Genomic DNA, 13,210 nt, shown 5'->3' on the forward strand with positions numbered 1-13,210 from the left:
CTGAGTCAGGAAGCTTTCCCTGCTATTCTACCTAAAATTTCCTTTTGTAATGTCATCCTGTCATAACCAATATGTAGTATATATCATAATTATACACCTTCCACTATCCTTAATAGCTCCTTTCCATTCTGTGTTTACACTCTTTAGGTTTTTATCTCTCCCTCCCTTTGTCTCTTGACCACGTTCAATATATTTAACTTTTAATTTTTTACTCATTCATCAGTCCTTCCAGCCATCTTAAAATTGTTGCTGCTTTTCTCTGTACTCCCTCCAGTTTGTCTTTCTACTAGTGGTTTGCCCAGGACTGGTTGTGATATAGTCAAATCCCCAGTTATCCAAATTTCAGTTTCTGACATTTGTCCCAAATCCAAATGTTAAAACTGAAATTTGTTTATCTTAAACTGATCATATGAAGTTTTTAGAGGGCCCTCCAAGACCTCTGGATAATTGAAAGGGAATCATGTTCCTGATGCAGCTGCACCAAAGCTGTGTAGAGAAGACACTACATTCCTGATTTGTGAAATATCTCTGCACCCCAAAACTGTGGCAGCCTTTTTTGTTGCCGCCAGTTACATTATAAACTATTCCCTACAGTAGATATCTTTTAACACTGATTCTCCCTGTCTCATTGGGTGCGTCATATTTTCCACAGTGTTGTTAACTTACCTGTCCTAGTTTAAATTTCCTATTGTTTTGTGTTGAAACTGTCTTGCAAATTTTGTCACTGAACAAATGACTCAGATGTGCTGAATTCCTTATGCGTTCGATCAGTGTTTCTCAACCTTCTTGTTACCAGGACCATCTTACTGCCTTTCTAAACTGTGTCAGGGAGATCTCAGGGACCAGTGCCAGTCCACAGACTGGTCGGTGAGAAACACTATGTTAGATAACTGAAAAGTTACTTTCCATGGATTTTCAGCTTTTGATTTTGGAAGGTTTTCTGTGAAATACTTCAAGGGAGTAATTGAGAATTGTTATGTGTGGGGTTGGGGGAAATCCCTCAAGGTTGATTTTGGAGGGAAGATGCTTGTGTGGCTAAAGTATAGAACAGGAAGCCAAGAGCAACCTGGATTTTATTCACAATTCCACCATGGACGGACTTTGTAACATTCTACACACATCTGTCTCAGGTCTTATCTGTAGAATTGAGAATACTTCCTTACCTCGCAAAGGAAATGGGAAATGACTGCCTAGGAAGGAGTACTGTGGAAAGGGATCTGGGGGTCATAGTGGACCACAAGCTAAATATGAGTGAATAGTGTAACACTGTTGCAAAAAAAAACAAACATCCTTCTGGGATGTATTAGCCGGAGTGTTGAAGCAAGACATGAGAAGTAATTCTGTTGCTCTACTCTGCGCTGATTAGGCCTTAACTGGAGTATTGTGTCCAGTTCTTGGTGCCACATTTAGGAAGGATGTGGACAAACTGGAGAAAGTCCAGAGAAGAGCAACAAAAATGATTAAAGGTCTAGAAAACATGACCTATGGGAGAAGATACAAAAAATTGCATTTGTTTAATCTGGAAAAGAGAAGACTGAGAGGGGACATATCTTTTCAAGTACGTAAAAGATTGTTACAAGGAGGAGGGAGAAAAAATACTGTTCTTAACCTGTGAGGATAGGACAAGAAGCAATGGGCTTAAATTTCAGCAAGGGAGGTTTAGGTTGGACATTAGGAAACGCTTCTTAACTGTCAGGGTGGTTAAGCACTGGAATAAATTGCCTAGAGAGGTTGTGGAATCTCCATCATTGGAGATTTTTAAGAGCAGGTTAGGCAAACACCTATTAGGAATGGTCTAGAATAATACTTAGTCCTGCCATGTGTGCTGGGGACTGGACTAGATGACCTATCCAGGTCACTTCCAGTCCTACGATTCTATGTTGTGATATTTAATTCCATAACAAAGCCCTTTGAGAGCTGATAGAAAGTGCTGTAGAACTGTAAAGTATTTTCATATGTGGTAACCATTCATAGCCACACATTTTATTTTGTTCAGTAGTAATGATTAGGGCTCCATGTTTGTCACGGAGGTCACGGATTCTGTGGCTTTCTGAGACCTCCATGACTTCTGCAGCAGCCAGTGTGGCTGACCCCAGGGCCGCCCAAGTAGCCTGCTCCAGGGCCAGCTACTCAGGTGTCCCCTGGGTCCAGCTGCCTCAGGACTGCCCAAGCAGCAGCCAGTGCGGCTGGCACCAGGGACCACCTGAGCAGTGGTCCCTGGGGAGCCTGCGGCAGCCTCTGACAGCTGGTGCCGCTGGCCCCGGCTCTCCCTCAGCAGCGGCACCCCAAGATTTAGTCAGGGGTATTTATAAGAAGTCATAGACAGGTCACAGCCCATGAATTTTTAATTGCCCATGACCTGTCCATGACTTTTACTAAAAATACCCATGACTAAATCATAGCCTTGGTAATGACCCATAGAACTAAGTAATATGCCCTGTGATTAGCTCGATTATATGATGAGAATTGTAGTGCATTATAAGGACTGTCAAAGTAATCTGTGTTCTCTCTTGTGGTAGCTACCACTAGTGTATCAAGATTTTCAATTTTTTTCAGAGATTTATACCTCAGCCTCTTTCATGCTGAATGACAAACCAGCAATATGTATGCATGTTGTTGTAGCTGTGTCATTCCCAGGACATTAGAGAGACAAGGGGGAGGTAATATCTTTTATTGGACCAATTTCTGATGGTGAGTGAGACAAGCTTTTGAGTTTGAGCTCCATGTAAGCTTGAAAGTTTCTCTCTCACCAATACAAGTTGGTTCAGTAAGAGAGATTACCTCACCCACCTGGTCACTCTACACCTACAATATGGTCAATGTGACCAGATATGCCAGGTACTTTTGAATGTTGTATTCATTTGAGTGGGCTTACTGAAATAGTTGGATTGTATAAAGTCAAAAGTATAAATGACTTGTTTTATAATCCTACACATTCTTTTCCACACTCCCATGGTATAAGCTTCATATACTCTTAACAAATATGGTTAGCCTTAGTTAATGGAATGTTTTAAGGTATTACCTATGGAGAAAAGCACCAGTCTTCATTAACACGTTTCTCTCTGAGGGTACACTTATTCAGAGAGAGATTGCAATGCTCACCATAATATGAGATACCAGTAGGTGCTGTATTGCCAGATGGTTACTGTTACACTTGTAGAAGGGAAGTTTAGTTCAATGTATTCCTCTTTTTAAAAAAGTCCAAAATACATTTTGAATTGTTAAATGTGTTCATGATTCATTTATAGTAGCACCCGCTATTTGCTGGGCAATAGGCACTTCCTAAACTCTCAGTGATGGTCTCTGCTTTGAGGAGCTTTCAGTCAAAGAACAGACAAGTAGGCAGTGCTTAGGGGTAGGGGCCCAACAACAAGCAGCTGATACATGCTAACTCAATTTAAGAGTGCAGATTTAAATGGAAAAAATGTAGGGTGTTTTAAGGAGGAAAACTGTACCATTAAGCCACCAATATGCTCTGGACAGTGAGCGAGCATGTAGTTAATTGACAGGGTTTCTACTGGGCCACTGGGTCTTGCCTTGGTTCTCCAGTGGTTCACAAACTGGCTGTAAACTCCATTTTTCTTGGTCCACAAAATGAAAGCTTTAGCAAACCAATCAGTGAGAAAGGAGGGCTTTGGGAAGAGAAGTGCTCCACTGAAAGTTGTGTTATGAAGTGAAGTAGTTGGGAGAACCATTGTCCTAAGACTGGTTTCAGAGTAACAGCCGTGTAGTCTGTATTCGCAAAAAGAAAAGGAGTACTTGTGGCACCTTAGAGACTAACCAATTTATTTGAGCATAAGCTTTCGTGAGCTACAGCTCACTTCATCGGATGCATACCGTGGAAACTGCAGAAGACATTATATACACACAGAGACCATGAAACAATACCTCCTCCCACCCCACTCTCCTGCTGGTAATAGCTTATCTAAAGTGATCATCAAGTTGGGCCATTTCCAGCACAAATCCAGGTTTTCTCACCCTCCGTCCCGTCCCCCCGCCCCCCCCCCCCACACACACAAACTCACTCTCCTGTTGGTAATAGCCCATCCAAAGTGACCACTCTCTTTAAAATGTGTATGATAATCAAGGTGGGCCATTTCCAGCACAAATCCAGGTTTTCTCACCCTCCCACCCCCCTCCAAAAACCACCCACACAAACTCACTCTCCTGCTGGTAATAGCTTATCCAAAGTGACCACTCTCCTCACAATGTGAATGAAAATCAAGGTGGGCCATTTCCAGCATTCCAGCATTGGAATTCATTTGCAAATTGGATACTATTAATTTAGTCTTAAATAGAGACTGGGAGTGGCTTTAAGTCATTATGCAAGGTAGCCTATTTCCCCTTGTTTCTCCCCCCCTCCGTTCTGGTTAAACTTGGATTTATGCTGGAAATGGCCCACTTTGATTATCATGCACATTGACCACTCTCCTTACAGTTTGGACGAGCTATTGCCAGCAGGAGAGTGAGTTTGTGGGGGGTGGGGTGAGAAAACCTGTATTTGTGCTGGAAATGGCCCACCTTGATTATCATGCACATTGTAGGGAGAGTGGTCGCTTTGGATAAGCTATTACCAGCAGGAGAGTGAGTTTTTGTGTGTGTGTTTTTTTGAAAAAAAAAAAAAAAAGGGGGGGGGGTGAGAAAACCTGTATTTGTGCTGGAAATGGCCCACCTTGATTTTCATACACATTGTGAGGAGAGTGGTCACTTTGGATAAGCTATTACCAGCAGGAGAGTGAGTTTGTGGGGGGGCGGCGGAGGGTGAGAAAACCTGGATTTGTGCTGGAAATGGCCCAACTTGATGATCACTTTGGATAAGCTATTACCAGCAGGAGAGTGGGGTGGGAGGAGGTATTGTTTCATGGTCTCTGTGTATATAATGTCTTCTGCAGTTTCCATGGTATGCATCCGATGAAGTGAGCTGTAGCTCACGAAAGCTTATGCTCAAATAAATTGGTTAGTCTCTAAGGTGCCACAAGTACTCCTTTTCTTTTTGTCCTAAGACTAAGTCACTTATTTGTAGGAGCAGTACTGGCTAATAGAAGTATCTTCACCAGCTGGCCAAAATAGCCAAGATATAAAGAGTACCTTATATGTGCTGTTATCCACCTGTTTTCAGCTAGAGAACACCAGACTTGCTTCCTTAATAGATGCCTGTGTTGTAAATCCCTAGTGCAGTCTGTGAAGTACTGAAGTCTATAGGCTAGTTATTGTTCTCATCAAAAAAAATTTCACTTAAGCAGAGGAAAATTGTTCTACATCTAGAACAAATGTGTTCTTGGATGCTGCACAGACATGTCTTCCCATCTCTTCTACTTATCAACCACTGAGGATAGCCTGGATGCCCTCTTCCTGTGCCCTCTTATGAGCCTTTCACAGAGGGAGAGACTGCATGTATGGCAAGCATGAGTAAGAATCCAGTGGATATATGGAGCTCAAAGAAAAGGCCAGAATCCCTAGACTAAGAATTTGAAGACTTATCAGTTATTGTATGTCTGCTACAACACTCCTTCTAGGATATTGTTATTAAAAAAATACACACCCCGGAGAGCCAAGAAATTCTAAACGAAGGTTAAATTTCTGGAAAATAAGTAGAAATTCTGAAAGGTCATATTTACAATTCTCCCCCCACCCCGGCTCCTCTCTGTACCTTTAAAGGTCATCTTAGTCCTAGTTCTGTCTGTGTTTGGTAAGTCAACCCCCTGCAATGTTTGTAAGCCTTAAAGTATCATTGCTGTTGGTTTGCCCCTAGTGCTGAGGCCTTACTTTGTTTAACCTTTTTTCAGCAGCCTGGGCCATAGTACATGCTCTCAAGGTCTTTTGATCTGCCTGCTGAATGGCCACTTCTGCTAGCTGGAAATGCTTCCCAGTACCTCACTCTTAATATGACCTCAGGGCTTGTCTCCACTGGGGTTTGGGCCTGGGGCTGATGCAAACCCCTAGGGCAGATGTACTGCACTAGTGTAAAAAGTGACTTGCATCAGAGCTGTTTACTGAAACTGGGGTAAGCTCTGCTAGTACAAATAATTTTTACATCAGTGCAGTACATCTGCCAGTACATCAGTGCAACACATCCATATGAGGGGTTTGCATCAGTTCAGCTACTCCATTGTGAAAAACCCATGTTAACAAGTCCTGAGTGAAGAGGCAGGAAAAAATGTAACAGCTGATTAAGACAAATGTTTTCCTCCTGTGCAAACATCTGAAGAGAATTTTTATGGCTGTGTTGGCTCAGGAAGGCCAAACTTTCTGGTTTTCCTACATGGACCATCCCCCATTCCTCTGTCAAAGCAGAGACTAGCTTTGAAACTAACTGAGGGACACCTTCAGCTACTTATTGCTGTGATATCAACAGAATATGTTCAAGCCTGTTTTAGAGACACATGCTTTAGTAACTATTCATAATGACGCAGCTGAATGGAGAAACCACATGGAGCTAATGGAGGATGATTGGGAGGAAGAGTCTGGGGCTCTCCTAAATTTCTGGAGAGGGAAAAATCAATGCAGATCTCAGTCAGGTGAACAACTACCTAAGGATTTTAGTGGTATTCAAAAACAGATTAGACACATCCTTCTGATTTCCATTATGTTCACATATATAACTACAAATGGTATTAATAAAATTATCAAGCCCGCCAACCTTTCTGGCCATAGTGTTTGATTTGGTTCCCAATGGCAGTGAATTCCACAGGCTAACTTGATATTTGTGTAATATTTCTTTACACTTTTAGACAAAGTGGTGGTGATCAGTGAATTGAATTATCTCTTGTTCTCGTACTACAGGAAAATATAATAAGGAAGGAATTGATCATAATTTAGAATCACTCACTCAGCTCTGCTGTAATCCTCTATTCCAGACAAAATGATCCTAAATCTCTCTCATTTGTGTCACGTACCCTCTGTAAGCACACTTTCCCTAGACTGTGACTATCTCCACACTTTGCTTGCTGTGATAGCTGATGGGTGGGTTTTTTTGTTCTAAGGTGCAAAGAATGTTGTTTTTGACTTGGGAGGGAAAATGCAATTGGATTATAATGGGCTGGTATCAAATCCCTGCCAACAATATTGAAGTTTTCTGGTTCTCTTCTGCTGAGATGATGTGTCTTGTCTTTCCTGGCAGTAGAATTAGTACCTCTTTGTTATGGCTTCTGATGGGCCAAATTGCTGCTCCCCACCTTTTTTAAACAATAAACTCTGTTGGTTGATTACTTTCTGGGCTTGAGTTTCTTGCAGACTACAATGTAGTTATCTCTGTGGCTAAGCAGCTGCCTCCCATCTGCCTGGTGATCTGATGCAGATGGAGAACACTTGACTCTTTTCAGAGGTTTTTTTGTCTTGTTTTGATGCAAGGTTCAAGATAGACAGTTACTGAGTGCTGACAGGGAGTTCAGTGCTATTCAAAACAGATGGAAATACTGTCTCTGCTCCAAGGAGTTTACAGTCTGGACTGGACAAATAAACAAGATCAGACCTAGTATCCTAAAGGGCCAGGAATGTAGGGCATTTTCAAAGCAGTCTTCTTTTTTTTTAGTAGAATTCAATTGGCTGTGGAAGGGCTTTAGAGATGTATTTTAAGGAGAGCACTTACAGGATAGGGAAGTTGTTTCAGTTGCAGAGGATAGTGTAGAAGTCAAGAACAGGAGAAGAGTGCAAAAGGAGAAATTAGTTGTTTGAAATACATTTGCATCTCGTGGACCCCATTGTGCTAAGGATACATGGGCCAGTCCCTGCCCCAATTAAATTACAATCCAAATAGCAAGACAAAGGGTAGGAGAATGGAAGTTCCATGTCGCCTGTTACAGAAGCATCTGATTGTGGCTACTGTTGGAGACAGGATGTTGTGCTAGATGGACTGCCAGCCTGTTCCAGCCAGGAAATTCCGATGCCTCTGAGGCTATGTCTACATTACGCAGCTTTTAGCAACACAGCTGTGCCACTAAAAGGCATGCAGTGTAGCTGCTGTTTGTTGACAGGAGAGAGGTCTCCTGCCGATTTAAAAAAACAAACAAACCTTCCATCCCCCACAAGCGGCAGCAGTTTTGTTCGCAGGAGCGCTCTCCTGCCAACAAAGTGCTGTTCACACCAGTGCTTGTCGTCAACAAAACTTTTGTCTTTTGTGGGGGTGTGTGTGTGTGTATGTGTTTAAAAAAAAACACCTCTGAATGACAAAAGTTTTGTCTTTCACTTTCCAGTATAGATGAAGCCTAAAAAGTGTTAGTCTTCTCTTTACAGCTTGGGAACTGAGACCCAAAAGAGACAAAGTGATGTCAAACAGGGATTCTGTGCCAGAGCTGGAAACTGAACCCAGATCTCCTGGGTTCTAATCCCATGCCCTGTGAGTGGCTTGAGTGCAGTTAAGGAACTGAGAGGCAGGAGCAGAATAGTGCAGGGCCTTGCAAGTGAGGATGAGAAACCTGAACTCAGTGCAAAGGATGACGTGAAACCAGTGAAGGGAGTCAAATGGGCATATTTTTGGAAGGATTTTGGATAGATGGAGGAGAGCAAGAAAGGGGGAGGGGAGAATTGCAGTTGACCAGTTTGCATCCTTTTCACAATTAGTGGGATTGTTTGCTCTGTCTATGGTTTGTGCTCACATACATGATTAATACTCTCTAAACCTGGCGGTCAAGTGCTTGGAGAGATAGCTCAGTGGTTTGAGCATTGGCCTGCTAAACCCAGGGTTGTGAGTTCAATCTTTGAGGGGGCCATTTAGGGATCTGGGGCAACTATGGGGGATTAGTCCTGCTTTGAGCAGGGGGTTGGACTAGATGACCTCCTGAGGTCCCTTCCAACCCTGATATTCTATGATTCTATGATTCACTCATTCCAGACGACTAGGTGGGTTTTCTGGAACCACTTAGGCTATGTCTACACTACAGCTTAAGTTGGCATAGGTTGTGTTGCTCAGGGGTATGAAAACCACCCCCCCAAGTGACAAGTTAACCAACATAAGCATTTGTGTGCACAGCGCTACATCAGTGGGAGAGCTTCTCCTGCCGATATAGGTTCTACCATTCACAGAAGTGGTTTTATTATGCTGACGGGAGAGCGCTCTCTCGTCAGCAGAGCGTCTTCACCAGACACATTGCAGTGGCACAGCTAAAATTGGTACAATTGCGCTGCTGCAGCGCTGTACGTGTAGACATGCCCTTAGTAACACCTGCTGTTCTGCAGGTTAGACAGGAACACCCCTAGCTATCCTGCCTCTGTAACCAGTTTGGCTGCTCCTCCTCCCTTCTAGCTGTCTGTGTGGTAGGACATCCCCATGTGCATTACCCAGGTACAGGTGGTACTTCTCTATATGCATGTCCTCCAATCAATCTGCCCACTGCTGAGGTGTTACAGGTAACTGCCTAAATCTTCCCAGAATGCACCAACACAAACAGCAAAACACTGTGGTAGCTGTGGAGGTGCAGTAGTACCCATATTGTGCTAGATGCTGTACAGACACATAGGTGGGCACGGTCCTTGACCCCTCTTTGTTCTCTTATGACACAACTCAGCTGTACATGCTGTAAATGGGTCACATGAATGTCACAGTTGGTTAGCAAGTGCACAGTTTGAACTTGTGTGGATGGGCCAGGAAGAAATGGCAGGATTTGGCAACAGCCTGATACAGAAGTGAGAAAAAGGTAAATGAGTCAAATAACACCAAGGTTATAGGTCCAGGTGCCAGAGAGAACAGTGGAGTAAAGTGTTCAGTATTTTGCCCTTTCAGAACTCTTTGTTTAATCCAAAAACCTATTTGGGTTTTACATGAAGTTTGGACGCTGGTAGCTTTTTCTGGTTTCTGTACGTAACAAGGCTGCTGCTCCCCATAAACGCTTGCAAGTCCAGGTCAGACTGCTCTTGTGTGTAGGAAGGGATAAGTGTTCTCTGGGGTCTGGCACATGATTTTTCTATTTTCTTTCCCTTTTTTTTAGTTGCAGGGGGGTCCTGGTTTTTTTCAGTGTAAACTGGGGTTTGGCAGATTAATAGGAGCAGCAGATGTTATTGGTGCACACTTAGTGACAGGATCAAAATATTTTTGAACATTTATTATGTATGATAATCAAGGTGGGCCATTTCCAGCACAAATCCCCTTGTTTTTTCCTACCCCACCCCCCCAGACGTTCTTGTTAAACCCTGAATTTGTGCTGGAAATGGCCCAACTTGATTATCATACACATTGTAAGGAGAGTGATCACTTTAGATAAGTTATTACCAGCAGGAGAGTGGGGTGGGGGGAGAGAAAACCTTTTGTAGTGGTAAACACCCATTTTTTCATGCTTTGTGTGTATAAAAAGATCTTCTATACTTTCCACAGTATACATCCGATGAAGTGAGCTGTAGCTCACGAAAGCTTATGCTCAAATAAATTGGTTAGTCTCTAAGGTGCCACAAGTACTCCTTTTCTTTTTGCGAATACAGACCAACACGGCTGCTACTCTGAAATCTTCCATGGGGCCCTGACTACTGTTGTCAAAACTAACACCAATTTACTTTTGAATGAAAGCAGCCCCACACAGGGGTTTAAGGTGCTGTGAGGTATGTGCATTAACTTTGTACCTTAAGTATCACACTATCTAGAAATACCCTTAATAAGGGGAAATAGAAGGGTTGGCAGGAAGCCTCTGTTAATTCCTTTAGTTAAAATGCTTTAAACTGTTTTTCCATGACACTTGCCCAAATGGAGGGTGGGGCTGCAGACATTCACATGCAAATGCCTCTGATGGCAAAGGAGTAGTGTTAGCCACACAATCAGTATCAGAGTTGTCAAGCTATGCATAATGGTTAATTTAACATCTGAGTCAGCATTATAGTCTGTCCCCTCAGGGTGGAGAAATGTGTATTCTTACCAGGGGATAACTAATGCATTAGCTATCTCCCTGTAAAAACTGTATTTTCCACTGAATGCATCCGATGAAGTGAGCTATAGCTCACGAAAGCTTATGCTCAAATAAATTTGTTAGTCTCTAAGGTGCCACACGTACTCCTTTTCTTATAGTGGAGAAAAGGCACTTTAGTTTCTCCAAAAGGCAACCAATGCAAAGGAGTAACAGGATAATTTATCTTAGAAAATCCTTGATTTTGGCAAGACGGAACAATACACTTGTCAGAATGAAAAACATCACTGAAATGTATCATAACAAATATATAGCACACAAAGGCAACAAAATTAAAATATGTAATTAGAAGGATACACACTTCAGCAGAAAGATCAACTTTTATGTACGCAACAAATGGAGTAAAGTGTGTACTTTGGTGTATGCAGGATGGGGAATTACTTATAGCCATAAGAATTTTTAATAAGTTTTCAATTATAAAAGGAGGGGGGAATTGCATGTGAGTGCAAGTCCAAAATGGTATTGAATGTTATAGAAATGTAGACCTGTTTCTGATATATGGATTCTTTGGGAAAGAAGACAGCAAAAATATGAAGCTAGTGTACCCTAAAGCACGGGTGGGCAAACTTTTTGGCCTGAGGGCCACAGCTGGGAATAGAAATTGTAGGGTGAGCCATGAATGTTCACAAAATTGGGGTTGGGGTATGGGAGGGTGTGTGGCCAGAAATGAGGAATTCAGGGTGCAGGATGCTCTGGGCTGGGGCTAGGGGTGCAGGAAGGGGTGCAGGCTCTGGCTGGGGTTGTGGGCTCTGGGGTGGGGCTGGGGATGAGAGGTTTGGGGTGCAGAAGGGTGCTCTGAGTTGGGATTGAGGAGTTTGGAAGACGGATCAGAGCTGGGGCAGGGGCTTGGGGCATGGGGAGAGGCTCCGGGATGCAGGCTCTGAGCGGTGCTTAACTCGAGTGGCTCCCAGAAGCAGCAACATGTCCCTACTCCGGCTCCTATGCGGAGGCTTGGCCAGATAGCTGTGCAGACTACCCCTTCTGCAGGCAACACCCGTGCAGCTCCCATTGGAGCGTGTAAGAGCTGGAGGGGGTCATTCTGTGGCTTCTGGGAGTTGCGTGTCACAGCCTGCACCCCAGCTGGAGCGCCAGAGTAGGACAAGCCCCAGACCCTACTCCGCAGTGGGAGCTCGCGGCCGTAGTTTGCCCACCCCTGCCCTAAAGGCTCAGAAACAGAATGGCAAAGTAAGAGAAACCCACATGTATGTATTTCAATTTCATAACTTTTGAGTGTATAACTCATGATTTTTGCAAAAAGAAAAGGAGGACTTGTGGCACCTTAGAGACTAACCAATTTATTTGAGCATGAGCTTTCGTGAGCTACAGCTCACTTCATCGGATGCATACTGTGGAAAGTGTAGAAGATCTTTTTATATACACAGATCTTGTAGGTCAGGATTGACAAAGCCCTGGCTGGGACGATTTAGTTGGGGATCGGTCCTGCTTTGAGCAGGGGGTTGGACTAGATGACCTCCTGAGGTCCCTTCCAACCCTGATATTCTATGATAGTATAGGGCCAGATTTTTAAAGCTATTTAGGCAACTAATTTTCAAAAGCATCAATAGGTACTTTCCCCCTTTAAAAACCTGGCCTGTAGTGAACATGTGGGATGCAGGTTCAACACAGAAAAAGCACTACACAGCGGCAGAAAGAGGCAAAATGACAGCTGCTGCTGCAGGCAATCCCCCTGTGTGGATCAAAGGAAGCTGGAGAAGTTTTGACACCAACTCACGAGATCATTCTGCCACGAGGTCACATGATCCCAAGGAACAGACATGTAGGAGAAAGAACAAAAATTTAAGACTTAAAATCTCAGGCATCAACTAGCAGGTGCTCGACTAGAGCCAGGGCGAGGGCTGATGGCTGAAGCTCCTGGCAGCCCGTAAGACAGTCAGGGACTGGGTGCGAGGAAAAGCTCAGCTAAACAGCGGGCTGCATGCAGCTAACGCGGGGAACGCTGCGGTGCTGGGGGCACTGACAGTTTCCGAGAGACGTCTCTTCGAGGCGGGCCTCTCCCTTTGCAGGTGTGACAGGTCCAGGGCAGCCCACGCAGCGCCCAGCCTGCCCGCTGCCGGAGGCCGCCGGCAGCCACGGGCCGGGCCGGGGGCTCCTGGGAACAGCAAACCCGGGCAGGCCCTTGTCACTTCGGGAGGGGGGGGGGGTGTAAAACATTTCACCGACTCACCCGCCCCCTCAGGCCCCTTCGCGCCTCTGCGCCGCCCCCGTGCGCAGCCGCGCACAGACTCCCCGCCCGGGGGAGGGCAGCGGCTTCAGCCGCGCTCGCTGAGCATGCTCAGTCGGAACGCGCACGCGCCGTCGGAACG

This window comes from Lepidochelys kempii, chromosome 2, assembly GCF_965140265.1.
Source record: "Lepidochelys kempii isolate rLepKem1 chromosome 2, rLepKem1.hap2, whole genome shotgun sequence".
Classification (NCBI taxonomy): domain Eukaryota; kingdom Metazoa; phylum Chordata; order Testudines; family Cheloniidae; genus Lepidochelys; species Lepidochelys kempii.